Below are 12937 nucleotides of genomic sequence, written 5' to 3'. Positions count from 1 at the left end.
AGGGGGCAGCGACGGGGGGCCGTCGTCGTTGGTCGTTGCAGGTCAAGAGCAGCGGCGCTTGGGGGGAGGCCGGCGGCGGGGTAGGAGTTGGGACGGCGGAGAGGGAGGTCTGGGTCGGGGAGGGAGATCTGGGTCGGGGAGAGGGAGGAGGCGCCGCATGGGTCGGGGAGAGGGAGAGGGAGGGGAGTGTGCTGCACGATGCTAGGGTTTGGTTGGCCAGCGTGCGTTTAGGAGACGTTGGATCTGTATGGTGTGGACGGCTCAGATCGGCTTAGGGGGTGATCTGTGGGAAGGGAGGTTCTGCCTTCTGATTGGTCCAAGAAATGTGTCATTTTGAAACAGGTATAACAAATTCAAAAAAATCAAAAAAAAATGCAAAACCTTCGCGTTGTGTCATCATATGTGGCCAAGTTCCTAGGAAAAATAAAAAACTTGTAATACGGCAATTATTATAAAAAAAGTGTTCTCAGAAACGAGCTATCACGTGTGGAGATCAATGGCTTTCAAGCCAAATGATCACTCTTATGGCCACATTCATGGCATAGTTTGTTCAAATGATCGCATATTGTGCACAAGGGTGCATATTGGAATGACAAACAATGTTGCTTAAGGAAGTTTTCATTTTCTTTGGACGAAAAATTCATTTTCCATTTTTTGAGTGCCCGAAAAAAGATTTTTTTGTGAAGGGCCTACCATATATTAGTTGCAAAATTGTACCAAGTCAATTTTGTAAAATCTAGGACATATTTAATGCACAATTGACCAAATGGTTGGGTGTCAGAAGTTTTGATCCACCTCTCGTGAAAAAGACAAATTTCCGCCGATTCAGCTGGAAGCGGGTCAAATTTGAACTGCAGCTGCCTCATAGTTTGCTATTTATTTTTTCCAAAAATCATTTCTAGGTACATAAGTATCTATTTAATCACAGAAACACCAACAAAATTCCAAGATTCAACCACTAGCTAGGAACGGTCATTCCCGTCGTTTTGACCGCATTTTGGAACGGGCATAAAAAATTCAAAAAAATCAAAAAATTGGGAAACCTTCGCATTGTTTCATCATATGTGGCCAAGCTCCTAGGAAAAATAACAAACTTGTAATATGGCAATTATTTTAAAAAAGTGTTCTCAGAAACGAGCTATCACGTGTGGAGATCAATGGCTTTCAAGCCAAATGATCAATCTTATGGCCACATTCATGGCATAGTTTGTTCAAATGATCTCATATTATGCACAAGGGTGCATATTGGAATGGCAAACAATGTTGCCTAAGTAATTTTTCATTTTCGTTGGACGAAAAAACCATTTTCCATTTTTCGAGTGCCTAAAAGGAGGTTTTTTTGTGAAGGAACTACCAAATAATTGTTGCAAAAATGGACCAAATCAATTTTATAAAATACTAGGCCATGTTTAATGCACAATTAATCAAATGGTTGGGTGTAAAAAGTTTTGATCCACCTCTCATGAAAAAGACAAATTTCCGCTGATTCAGTTGAAAGCGGGTCAAATTTGAACTGTAGCTGCCTTGTAGTTTGCTATTTATTTTTTCCAAAAATCATTTATAGGTACATAAGTATCTATTTAATCATATAAACACCAAAAAAATTCCAAGATTCAACCACTAGCTAAGAACGGTCATTCCCGCCGTTTTGACCGCATTTTGAAACGGGCATAAAAAAATCAAAAAATATCAAAAAATTGGGAAACCTTCGCATTGTGTCATTATATGTGGCCAAGTTCCTAGGAAAAATAACAAACTTGTAATACGGCAATTATTTTAAAAAAGTGTTCTCAGAAATGAGCTATCACGTGTGGAGATCAATGGCTTTCAAGCTAAATGATCAATCTTATGGCCACATACATGGCATAGTTTGTTCAAATGATCTCATATTGTTCACAAGGGTGCATATTGGAATGACAAACAATGTTGCTTAAGGAAGTTTTCATTTTCTTTAGACGAAAAATTCATTTTCCATTTTTCGAGTGCCCGAAAAGAGATTTTTTTGTGAAGGGCCTACCATATATTAGTTGCAAAATTGTACCGAGTAAATTTTGTAAAATACTAGGACATATTTAATGCACAATTGACCAAATGGTTGGGTGTCAGAATTTTTGATCCACCTCTCGTGAAAAAGACAAATTTCCGCCGATTCAGTTGGAAGCGGGTCAAATTTGAACTGCAGCTGCCTCATAGTTTGCTATTTATTTTTTCCAAAAATCATTTCTAGGTACATAAGTATCTATTTAATCACAGAAACACCAACAAAATTCCAAGATTCAACCACTAGCTAGGAACGGTCATTCCCGCCGTTTTGACCGCATTTTGAAACGGCATAAAAAATTCAAAAAAAATCAAAAAATTGGGAAACCTTCGCATTGTTTCATCATATGTGGCCAAGCTCCTAGGAAAAATAACAAACTTGTAATATGGTAATTATTTTAAAAAAGTGTTCTCAGAAACGAGCTATCACGTGTGGAGATCAATGGCTTTCAAGCCAAATGATCAATCTTATGGCCACATTCATGGCATAGTTTGTTCAAATGATCTCATATCGTGCACAAGGATGCATATTGGAATGGCAAACAATGTTGCCTAAGGAAGTTTTCATTTTCGTTGGATGAAAAAACCATTTTCCATTTTTCGAGTGCTCGAAAGGAGGTTTTTTTTGTGAAGGAACTACCAAATAATTGTTGCAAAATTGGACCAAATAATTTTTATAAAATACTAGGCCATATTTAATGCACAATTTACAAAATGGTTGGGTGTAAAAAATTTTGATCCACCTCTCGTGAAAAAGACAAATTTCCGCCAATTCAGCTGGAAGCGGGTCAAATTTGAACTGCAGCTGCCTCATAGTTTGCTATTGATTTTTTCCAAAAATCATTTCTAGTTACATAAGGACCTATTTAATCATAAATACATGGTTTGGTGGCGATACATCGAGGTTTGGGCGGTGGCCGAGGGCCCCAACTCTAGAGCGCGTAAACTCGCATGCCCGTCGCGTGGTCCGCGTGACCATAATGTTGCCATGTGTTCTGGGCGGCTTAGGCATGTCTAGTGGGTTGGGCACTCCCCAGGTTGGTGCTAGGAAGAAAATTACAACATAAGATTCTCATGAGAAGACCGATCGATGCTCAAACATGAATTAGCAGCCAAGTGTTTGATTAGCGGTACAGGAAATGCACATGGCCAATGGGCGTGAGTTTTGGATGAGGATGATCATCTACTAAGGAGAATGTCTTCACAAATTTTTAGCTCAAAAGGAGGATCCTATGTGGTACTTGCTTTGCAAAGTACCACGCTGGACAAAAATATGAATGTTGAAGCTTGGCTCAAAATAATGAATGGATTGAGCTGAAATTTTGTGGAGGATGGTTATCTGGGCATAGGAAAGCATTGTAGAAAATTGATAGCATTTGGACATGCCAAAGTAGTACTTCCTTCACAATGCTCTTCTATGGACAGAAACTTGGGAAAACTAGTGAGAGAGATTGGATGAATGAAATGAGCTCAAAATTGGTGTAGGTAAGTTACTTAGGTATGGTCATGCGCTGGTCAATTTTCAGATCATTTGGGTAAGCCTAGCTAGTACTTACTTCACAAAGCTTCTCTCGAGGTAGAAACTTTGGAAATTTCCCGAGAAAGATTTACTAGGAAAATTGAGCTGAATATTATCATGTGGCAATGATTTGGGTATGGAAGAGTGCCAGAAAAGTTTGAGGGTAATAGGAGGGGTCTATATAACACTTGCTTTGCAACATGCCAATTTGGCCATAAAATATAAATTGAACCTGGGCTCACATAGATGATTTGACTGAGCTGCAATTTGGAGGAGGGTGATAATTTGGGCATATTAAGAAACTGTATAAATTTCATGTCATTTAGAGATATAAAAAGGTACTTCTTCTCAATTCTTCTAGGTGGACAAAAACTTTGGAAATTTGCTAAGGAAGATTTGCTAGGCAAATGGAGCTGAATTTTGTCATTCGGTAATGATTTGGATAGGAAAGAGTGCCCAAAAATTCCTAGGGCAATCAAGAATATATAAATAGCACTTCCTTCATAAAGTGTTGTTGTGAACATAATAGGAAAATGAATATTGTTGAATTAGTTTTGAACTAGGCAAGGAAGGATTTTTACATATTTGATGAAGATATGACCCAAAGAATTTATGAGATTTTTTTGGGAATTTTGGGAATGATAGAAATATAGGTTGCTTCACAACCTAGGGCAAAAACTGCCACATGGACATGACACATAGGCAAAACTGATGAGATGGCGCCTAGTCATCACAACCCACCACAATCTACAAGGCTATGACCATCTATATTGGTCATTAACAACTAGAAATAAGGCAGCGGACTAGCACTGTTTGCTTTGTGACCATTTCGTGTAAGGAAATTACGACCTTTCTAACCAAAATGGTCGCAATGGTTTAGGGTTTGAAGCCCCCTGAACAGCTTTTGACCAATTGGTCTAAAATGGTCATAAATTTATGACCAATTCTTCGAGGGTCACTGACAGAAAGGCATAAGTTGACATATTTCTTGTAGTGGTCACCGAACCTTAAGTGTGTAGACCCTACGGGTTTGGGAGACATGCAGACATGACCGAGACGCCTCTCCGGTCAATAACCAACAGCGGGATCTGGATACCCATGTTGGCTCCCACATGCTCCTCGATGATCTCATCGGATGAACCACGATGTCGAGGACTTTATCAATCCCGTATTCAATTCCCTTTGTCAATCGGTACGTTACTTTCCCGAGACTCGATCGTTGATATCCCAATACCTTGTTCAATCTCGTTACCGGCAAGTCACTTTATTCGTACCGTAATGCATGATCCCTTGACCAACCCCTTGGTCACTTTGAGCTCATTATGATGATGCATTACCGAGTGGGCCCAAGAGATACCTCTTCGTCATACGGAGTGACAAATCCCAGTCTCGGTTCGTGCCAACCCAACAGACACTTTCGGAGATACCCGTAGTGTACCTTTATAGCCACCCAGTTACTTGTGACGTTTGGCACACCAAAAGCACTCATACGGTATCCGGGAGTTGCACAACCTCATGGTCTAAGGAAATGATACTTGACATTGCAAAAGCTCTAGCAAACGAACTACACGATCTTTATGCTATGCTTAGGTTTGGGTCTTGTCCATCACATCATTCTCCTAATGATGTGATCCCGTTATCAATGACATCCCCATGTCCATAGCCAGGAAACCATGACTATCTGTTGATCAACGAGCTAGTCAACTAGAGGCTCACTAGGGACACATTGTGATCTATGTATTCACACATGTATTACGATTTCCGGACAATACAATTATAGAATGAACAATAGACAATTATCATGAACAAGGAAATATAATAGTCTTTTATTATTGCCTCTAGGGCATATTTCCAACACATCCGAGCCAGGTTTTATGCGTTGATATAATATGCACGAGTAGAACACAAGTGAGTTTTGGGCGATATAAGTCATACTGCTTACCAGCATGTCACACTTTGGTTCGGCGGTATTGTTGGATGAAGCGGTCCGGACCGACATTACGCGTACGCTTACGCGAGACTGGTTTTACCGCCGTGCTATGCACACAGGTGACTAGCGGGTGTCAGTTTCTCCAACTTTAGTTGAACCGAGTGTGGCTACGCCCGGTCCTTGAGAAGGTTAAAACAGCACTAACTTGACAAACTATCGTTGTGGTTTTGAAGCATAGGTAAGAACGGTTCTTGCTCAGCCCGTAGCAGCCACGTAAAACTTGCAACAACAAAGTAGAGGACGTCTAACTTGTTTTTGCAGGGCATGTTGTGATGTGATATGGTCAAGGCATGATGCTATATTTTATTGTATGAGATGATCATGTTTTGTAACTGAGTTATCGGCAACTGGCAAGAGCCATATGGTTGTCGCTTTATTGTATGCAATGCAATCGCTCTGTAATGCTTTACTTTATCACTAAGTGGTAGCGATAGTCGTAGAAGCATAAGTTGGCGAGACGACAACGATGCTACGATGGAGATCAAGGTGTCGCGCCGGTGACGATGGTGATCATGCAGTGCTTCGGAGATGGAGATCACAAGCACAAGATGATGATGGCCATATCATATCACTTATATTGATTGCATGTGATGTTTATCTTTTATGCATCTTATCTTGCTTTGATTGATGGTAGCATTATAAGATGATCTCTCACTAAATTATCAAGGTATAAGTGTTCTCCCTGAGTATGCACCGTTGTGAAATTTCTTCGTTCTGAGACACGACGTGATGATCGGGTGTGATAGGCTCTACGTTCAAATACAAAGGGTGCAAAACAGTTGCACACGCAGAATACTCAGGTTAAACTTGACGAGCCTAGCATATAACAGATATAGCCTCGGAACACTGAGACCGAAAGGTCGAGCGTGAATCATATAGTAGATATGATCAACATAGTGATGTTCACCATTGAAACTACTCCATCTCACGTGATGATCGGACATGGTTTAGTTGATATGGATCACGTGATCACTTAGAGGATTAGAGGGATGTCTATCTAAGTGGGAGTTCTTTAATAATTTGATTAACTGAACTTTAATTTATCATGAACTTAGTCCTAGTAGTATTAGCATATCTTTGTTGTAGATCAATAGCTCGCGATGTTGCTCCCCGTTTATTTTTTATATGTTCCTAGAGAAAACTAAGTTGAAAGATGTTAGTAGCAATGATGCGGATTGGATCCGTGATCTGAGGTTTATCCTTATTGCTGCACAGAAAAATTATGTCCTTGATGCACCGCTAGGTGACAGACCTATTGCAGGAGCAGATGCAGACGTTATGAACATTTTGACAAAAGCTCGGTATGATGACTACTTGATAGTTAAGTGCACCATGCTTTACGGCTTAGAACCGGGACTTCAAAAATGTTTTGAATGCCTCGGAGCATATAAGATGTTCCAAGAGTTGAAATTGGTATTTCATACTCATGCCCGTGTCGAGAGGTATGAGACCTCTAACAGTACTTTGCCTACAAGATGGAGGAGAATAGCTCAACCAGTGAGCATGTGCTCAGATTGTCTGGGTACTACAATTGCCTTAATCAAGTGGGAGTTAATCTTCTAGATAAGATAGTAATTGACAAAATTCTCTAGTCACTATCACCAAGTTGCTAGAACTTCGTGATGAACTATAATATGCAAGGGATGACGAAAGTAATTCCCGAGCTCTTCACGATGCTGAAATCGATGAAGGTAGAAATCAAGAAAGAGCATCAAGTGTTGATGGTTAACAAGACCACTAGTTTCAAGAAAAGGGCAAAGGAATAGAATGTAAACTTCAAGAATAACGGCAAGCAAGTTGCTGCTCAAGTGAAGAAGCCCAAGTTTGGACCTAAGCCTGAAACTGAGTGCTTCTACTGCAAAGGGACTAGTCACTGGAAGCGGAACTGCCCTAAGTATTTGGCGGGTAAGAAGGATGGCAAAGTGCACAAAAGTATATTTGATATACATGTTATTGATGTGTACTTTACTAGTGTTTATAGCAACCCCTCGGTATTTGATACTGGTTCAGTTGTTAAGATTAGTAACTCGAAACAGGAGTTGCAGAATGAACAGAAACTAGTTAAGGGTGAAGTGATGATGCGTGTTGGAAGTGGTTCCAAGATTGATATGATCATCATCGCACACTCCCTCTACTTCGGGATTAGTGTTGAACCTAAATAAGTGTTATTTGGTGTTTGCGTTGAGCATTAATATGATTTGATCATGTTTATTGCAATACGGTTATTCATTTAAGTTAGAGAACAATTGTTGTTCTATTTACATGAATAAAACCTTCTATGGTCATACACCCAATGAAAATGGTTTGTTGGATCCCGATCATAGTGATATACATATTCATAATATTGAAGCAATGCGGAGGAAAGAGCCAGGATTCCGCCCCCCAAGTGCATCGGCGTTCGAGATCATCAACTGGGGAAGGGCGGAGGGAAGAACTCCAGCGGGCAAGGCGAGGTGGGAGTGCTTGGTAGATCGGATGCCAACTAGCGTTCCGCCTCTGCCTGAACCGGTGGACCCGCTGCCGTTTCTGTCTCCACGGCCAGGGCTAACATACGAGGAGCTCTGAAGATGTCTGCACGCTCTCTAAACTTGTCTGAAGAACTTGTTGAACCGTTTGCGAAACTACTTGCGTTAGTTGGTGTTGCCAAACTATGTGGACAAGTTTGCTATTTGCTATTTGTAAAACTATGTGTAACCGTTTGATATTTGCTATGTGGAACCTTTATTAATATGTGAGCTCATATTTTTCTATTTGTGAAACTACTCAAGTGTGATACATGTTATATTGTGTGAGCTCTGCATATTTAAGGTTCTTAAATATATATTCTTGTTACAACATATTTGTGAAACTGTATTATTTCCTGTGATAAAAATTTACAAAAGAAACAATCACTAAAACTTGCAAAATCCCAAAAGCACAGGACCCTACCGCCAACCCCCTGGCGGTAGGATATCACAACCTACCGCCAGGGATCTGTGGTTTTCAGTTATGGCAAGTTTGCAACGCAAAACCCCCAGGACCCTACCGCCGGGGTGCTCGACAGTAGGGTCCAATAACCTACCGCCAAGACCTGTGGCGGTAGGATGGTGCGCTGGCCGTTAGGAAACAACTGTGGGCCGTCTATGCCACCGCCAGTACCCCTGGTGGTTGGTTGCCTGACCCTACTGCGGAGCCATGTGACAGTAGCAAAAGGGTCAGATTTAAAAAAATGAATCGCGGGTCAGATCTCGATTTTGTTTGACTAAAGGGTCAAAACACGAAATTTTGCCACGAGGAGTAGCTGGCGGCGCGTGAGGAGCCCGCAGTGCACCAGAGGCCGAAACATGACCTACCCCATTAGTTGATCGCCGCATCCATTGCGCTTTTACCTCTTCACGTGTCTTGAGCAAGGCTTTAATCTCAGGCGCAACATTTTGGCTCTTGGGTGCAGATGCACCCAAGGGTGAATAGTAAATTAGTTTAAAATAGTAAAAAGATCTGTTTTTTTATGCTACTCATGTGCTTGAAGTTCATGGCAAATTTTAAGGATTTTGAACATTTCAGTAGCTCTCAGTAAAAAACATAAATTTTAAGGTTGTAAGGAAGCTTACTATTCACGTACTACTTTGACTGATTTTGTCTTTTTTTCATGAGCTCCTTGTATGTTCGAACAAGCTGAAATTTAACAAGAACATCACACAATGAAACAACTTCCACCAAAAAAATAGATTTTTTTGAATTTACTATTCACCGGGTGCAAATGAGCCCGAGCACTGAATCTAATATCTTTTTAATCTCTTGAATTATAAGACCCGGAGCACAAAGATTTCTCTCCTAGTCGTTCAACTTTAGCAACACAGCCGTGCTATCCACCTCAACCACCAGCTTCCGGACATCCGTCTCCATTGCCAGCTGCACTGCCCTGTGGCAGGCCAAAATTTCTACAAGCTCGGGCTGCAAGGTGGAGGGAGTAAATGGAACGCTCCTCGCTCCAGCACGGGAGGCGCCATAGTGGTCGCGAATGACGAGGCCACCCCCACCCTTAGAGCAACTCCAACACGCCAACGTAAGTTGTCTGTGTGTGTTTGTTTGGGTTGGCTCAACGCACCGACCCAAACGGACAAACTTCCTTTTTTTGTCTGCGCGCGATCCATTTCAGCCCAAATTTGAGCCCGTGTGCGATGTCTGCCCTTGTCCTCTCCAGGCCCGCTAGTCGGTGGCACATTGGTCATTCCCCCTCTCCCCCCATCTGCAGCCAACACTCGGCTAGCCCCACTCACCCGCCTCCCCCTCGCTGGCGGAACCAAGCTCCGGCCGATTAGAGGCTGCCCAGGCCGCCCCAACTAGAGGCTTTTCCGGTATTCTTGGTAGCATAGATTGTATGCATTGAAAGTGGAAGAACTGTCCATCTGCTTGGCAGAAACAGTATAGGGGGTAAGTGAAAGCTTGCGCTATCATACTAGAGGCCATGGCTTCACTAGATCTCTAGATTTGACACTCTTTTTTCGGCATGGTCGGTTCTCACAATGACATCAACGCGCTCTAGCATTCTCCGATATTTGAAAGGCTTGCAGAAGGCAACTGCCCAGAGGTCAAGGTTAAAGTTTCCTCTATACGCGTTGTTACCAAAATTATTCCTACCAAAAAAATTCACATCCATAGATTCATTATTATTCTCAATCAAAATAGACAAAGGCATATCATTAGGATCAGAAGAAACACTCCTAGTAGCAAATAATTTCATAAGTTCATCCATCTTTCCACTCAAAACATTAATTTCCTCTATTGCATGCACTTTTTTAGTAGTAGATCTTTCAGTGTGCCATTGAAAATAATTAACCATAATATTATCTAGGAGTTTAGTAGCTTCTCCTAAAGTGATTTCCATAAAAGTGCCTCCCGCGGCCGAATCTAAAAGATTTTCTAGAAGCAAAATTCAATCTGGCATAAATTTTTTGTATAATCATCCACAAATTCAAACCATGAGTAGGGCAATTACGTATCATTAATTTCATCCTCTCCCAAGCTTGTGCAACATGTTCATGATCAAGTTGCTTAAAATTCATAATATCAATTCTAAGAGAGATGATCTTAGTGGGAGGAAAATACTTAGAGATAAAAGCATCATTGCACTTGTTCCAAGAATCAATACTATTTTTAGGCAAAGACGAAAACCAATCTTTAGCACGATCTCTAAGCGAAAAAGGAAATAGCTTCAATTTAACAATATCATTATCAACATCTTTCTTCTTTTGCATATCACACAAATCAACGAAGCTATTTAGACGAGTAGCGGCATCTTCACTAGGAAGGCCGGCGAATTGATCTTTCATGACAAGATTGAACAAAGTAGTATTGATTTCACAAGATTCAGTATTGGTAAGAGGAGCAATCAGAGTGCTAAGGAAATCATTATTGTTGGTATTGGTAAAGTCACATAATTTGGTATTATGTTGAGCCATCGTGACAAACAAGCAATCCAACACACGAGCAAACAAAAAGCGAGCGAGAAAAAGGCAAACGGAAAAGAGAGGGCGAATAAAATGGCAAGGGTGAAGTGGGGGAGAGGAAAACGAGAGGAAAATGGCAAATAATGTAATGCGGGAGATAAGGGATTATGATGGATACTTGGTATGTTGACTTTTGCATAGACTCCCCGGCAACGGCGCCAGAAATTCTTCTTGCTACCTCTTGAGCACTGCGTTGGATTTCCTTGAAGAGAAAATGATGATGCAGCAAAGTAGCGTAAGTATTTCCCTCAGTTTTTGAGAACCAAGGTATCAATCCAGTAGGAGGCTACGCGTGAGTCCCTCGTACCTGCACAAAACAAATAACTCCTCACAACCAACGTGATAAGGGGTTGTCAATCCCTTCACGGTCACTTACGAGACTGAGATCTGATAGAGATGATAGATAATATTTTTGGTATTTTTGTGATAAAGATGCAAAGTATAATAAAAGCAAAGTAAAAAGCAAAGGAAATAATAAAGTGTTGGAAGATTAATATGATGGAGATAGACCCGGGGGCCATAGATTTCACTAGTGGCTTCTCTCAAGAGCATAAGTATTTTACAGTGGGTGAACGAATTACTGTTGAGCAATTGACAGAACTGAGCATAGTTATGAGAATATCTAGGTATGATCATGTATATAGGCATCACGTCCGATACAAGTAGACCGACTCCTGCCTGCATCTACTACTATTACTCCACTCATCGACCGCTATCTAGCATGCATCTAGAGTATTAAGTTCATGAAAACAGAGTAACGCCTTAAGCAAGATGACATGATGTAGAGGGATAAATTCATGCAATATGATAAAAACCCCATCTTGTTATCCTCGATGGCAACAATACAATACGTGCCTTGCTGCCCCTGCTGTCACTGGGAAAGGACACCGCAAGATTGAACCCAAAGCTAAGCACTTCTCCCATTGCAAGAAAAATCAATCTAGTAGGCCAAACCAAACTGATAATTCAAAGAGACTTGCAAAGATAACCAATCATACATCAAAGAATTCAGAAAAGATTCAAATATTGTTCATAGATAATATTGATCATAAACCCACAATTCATCGGTCTCAACGAACACACCGCAAAAAGAAGATTACATCAAATAGATCTCCACGAGAGAGGGGGAGAACATTGTATTGAGATCCAAAAAGAGAGAAGAAGCCATCTAGCTACTAACTATGGACCCGAAGGTCTGAGGTAAACTACTCACACTTCATCGGAGAGGCTATGGTGTTGATGTAGAAGCCCTCCGTGATGGATGCCCCCTCCCGCGGAGCTCCGGAACAGGCCCCAAGATGGGATCTCGTGGGTACAGAAGGTTGCGGCGGTGGAATTAGGTTTTTGGCTCCGTCTCTGATCGTTTGGGGGTACGTAGGTATATATAGGAGGAAGGAGTACGTCGGTGGAGCAACAGGGGGCCCATGAGGGTGGAGGGCGCGCCCCCCTACCTTGTGGCCTCCTCCTTTCTTTCTTGACGTTGGGTCCAAGTCTCCCGGATCATAATCTTCCTAAAAATCACGTTCCCGAAGGTTTCATTCCGTTTGGACTCCGTTTGATATTCCTTTTCTGCGAAACTCTGAAATAGGCAAAAAACAGCAATTCTGGGATGGGCCTCCGGTTAATAGGTTAGTCCCAAAAATAATATAAAAGTGGATAATAAAGCCCAATAATGTCCAAAACAGTAGATAATATAGCATGTAGCAATCAAAAATTATAGATATGTTGGAGACGTATTAGACCCCTGTCCATCTAGGGGCACCGGATAATCTGCTAGAAGCGCTACGAGGCGCTTCCATTGTGGATGTACACCGTACCCTTATGGGTACAGTGATTGAGAAGGTTCAGTCTGCCAAGACCGGACTAACCGAAGCCTGCCACAGCCTGCTGACGGGTTTT

This window comes from Triticum dicoccoides, chromosome 6A (assembly GCF_002162155.2).
Source record: "Triticum dicoccoides isolate Atlit2015 ecotype Zavitan chromosome 6A, WEW_v2.0, whole genome shotgun sequence".
Lineage (NCBI taxonomy): Eukaryota > Viridiplantae > Streptophyta > Magnoliopsida > Poales > Poaceae > Triticum > Triticum dicoccoides.
This window is presented reverse-complemented; position numbering follows the sequence as displayed.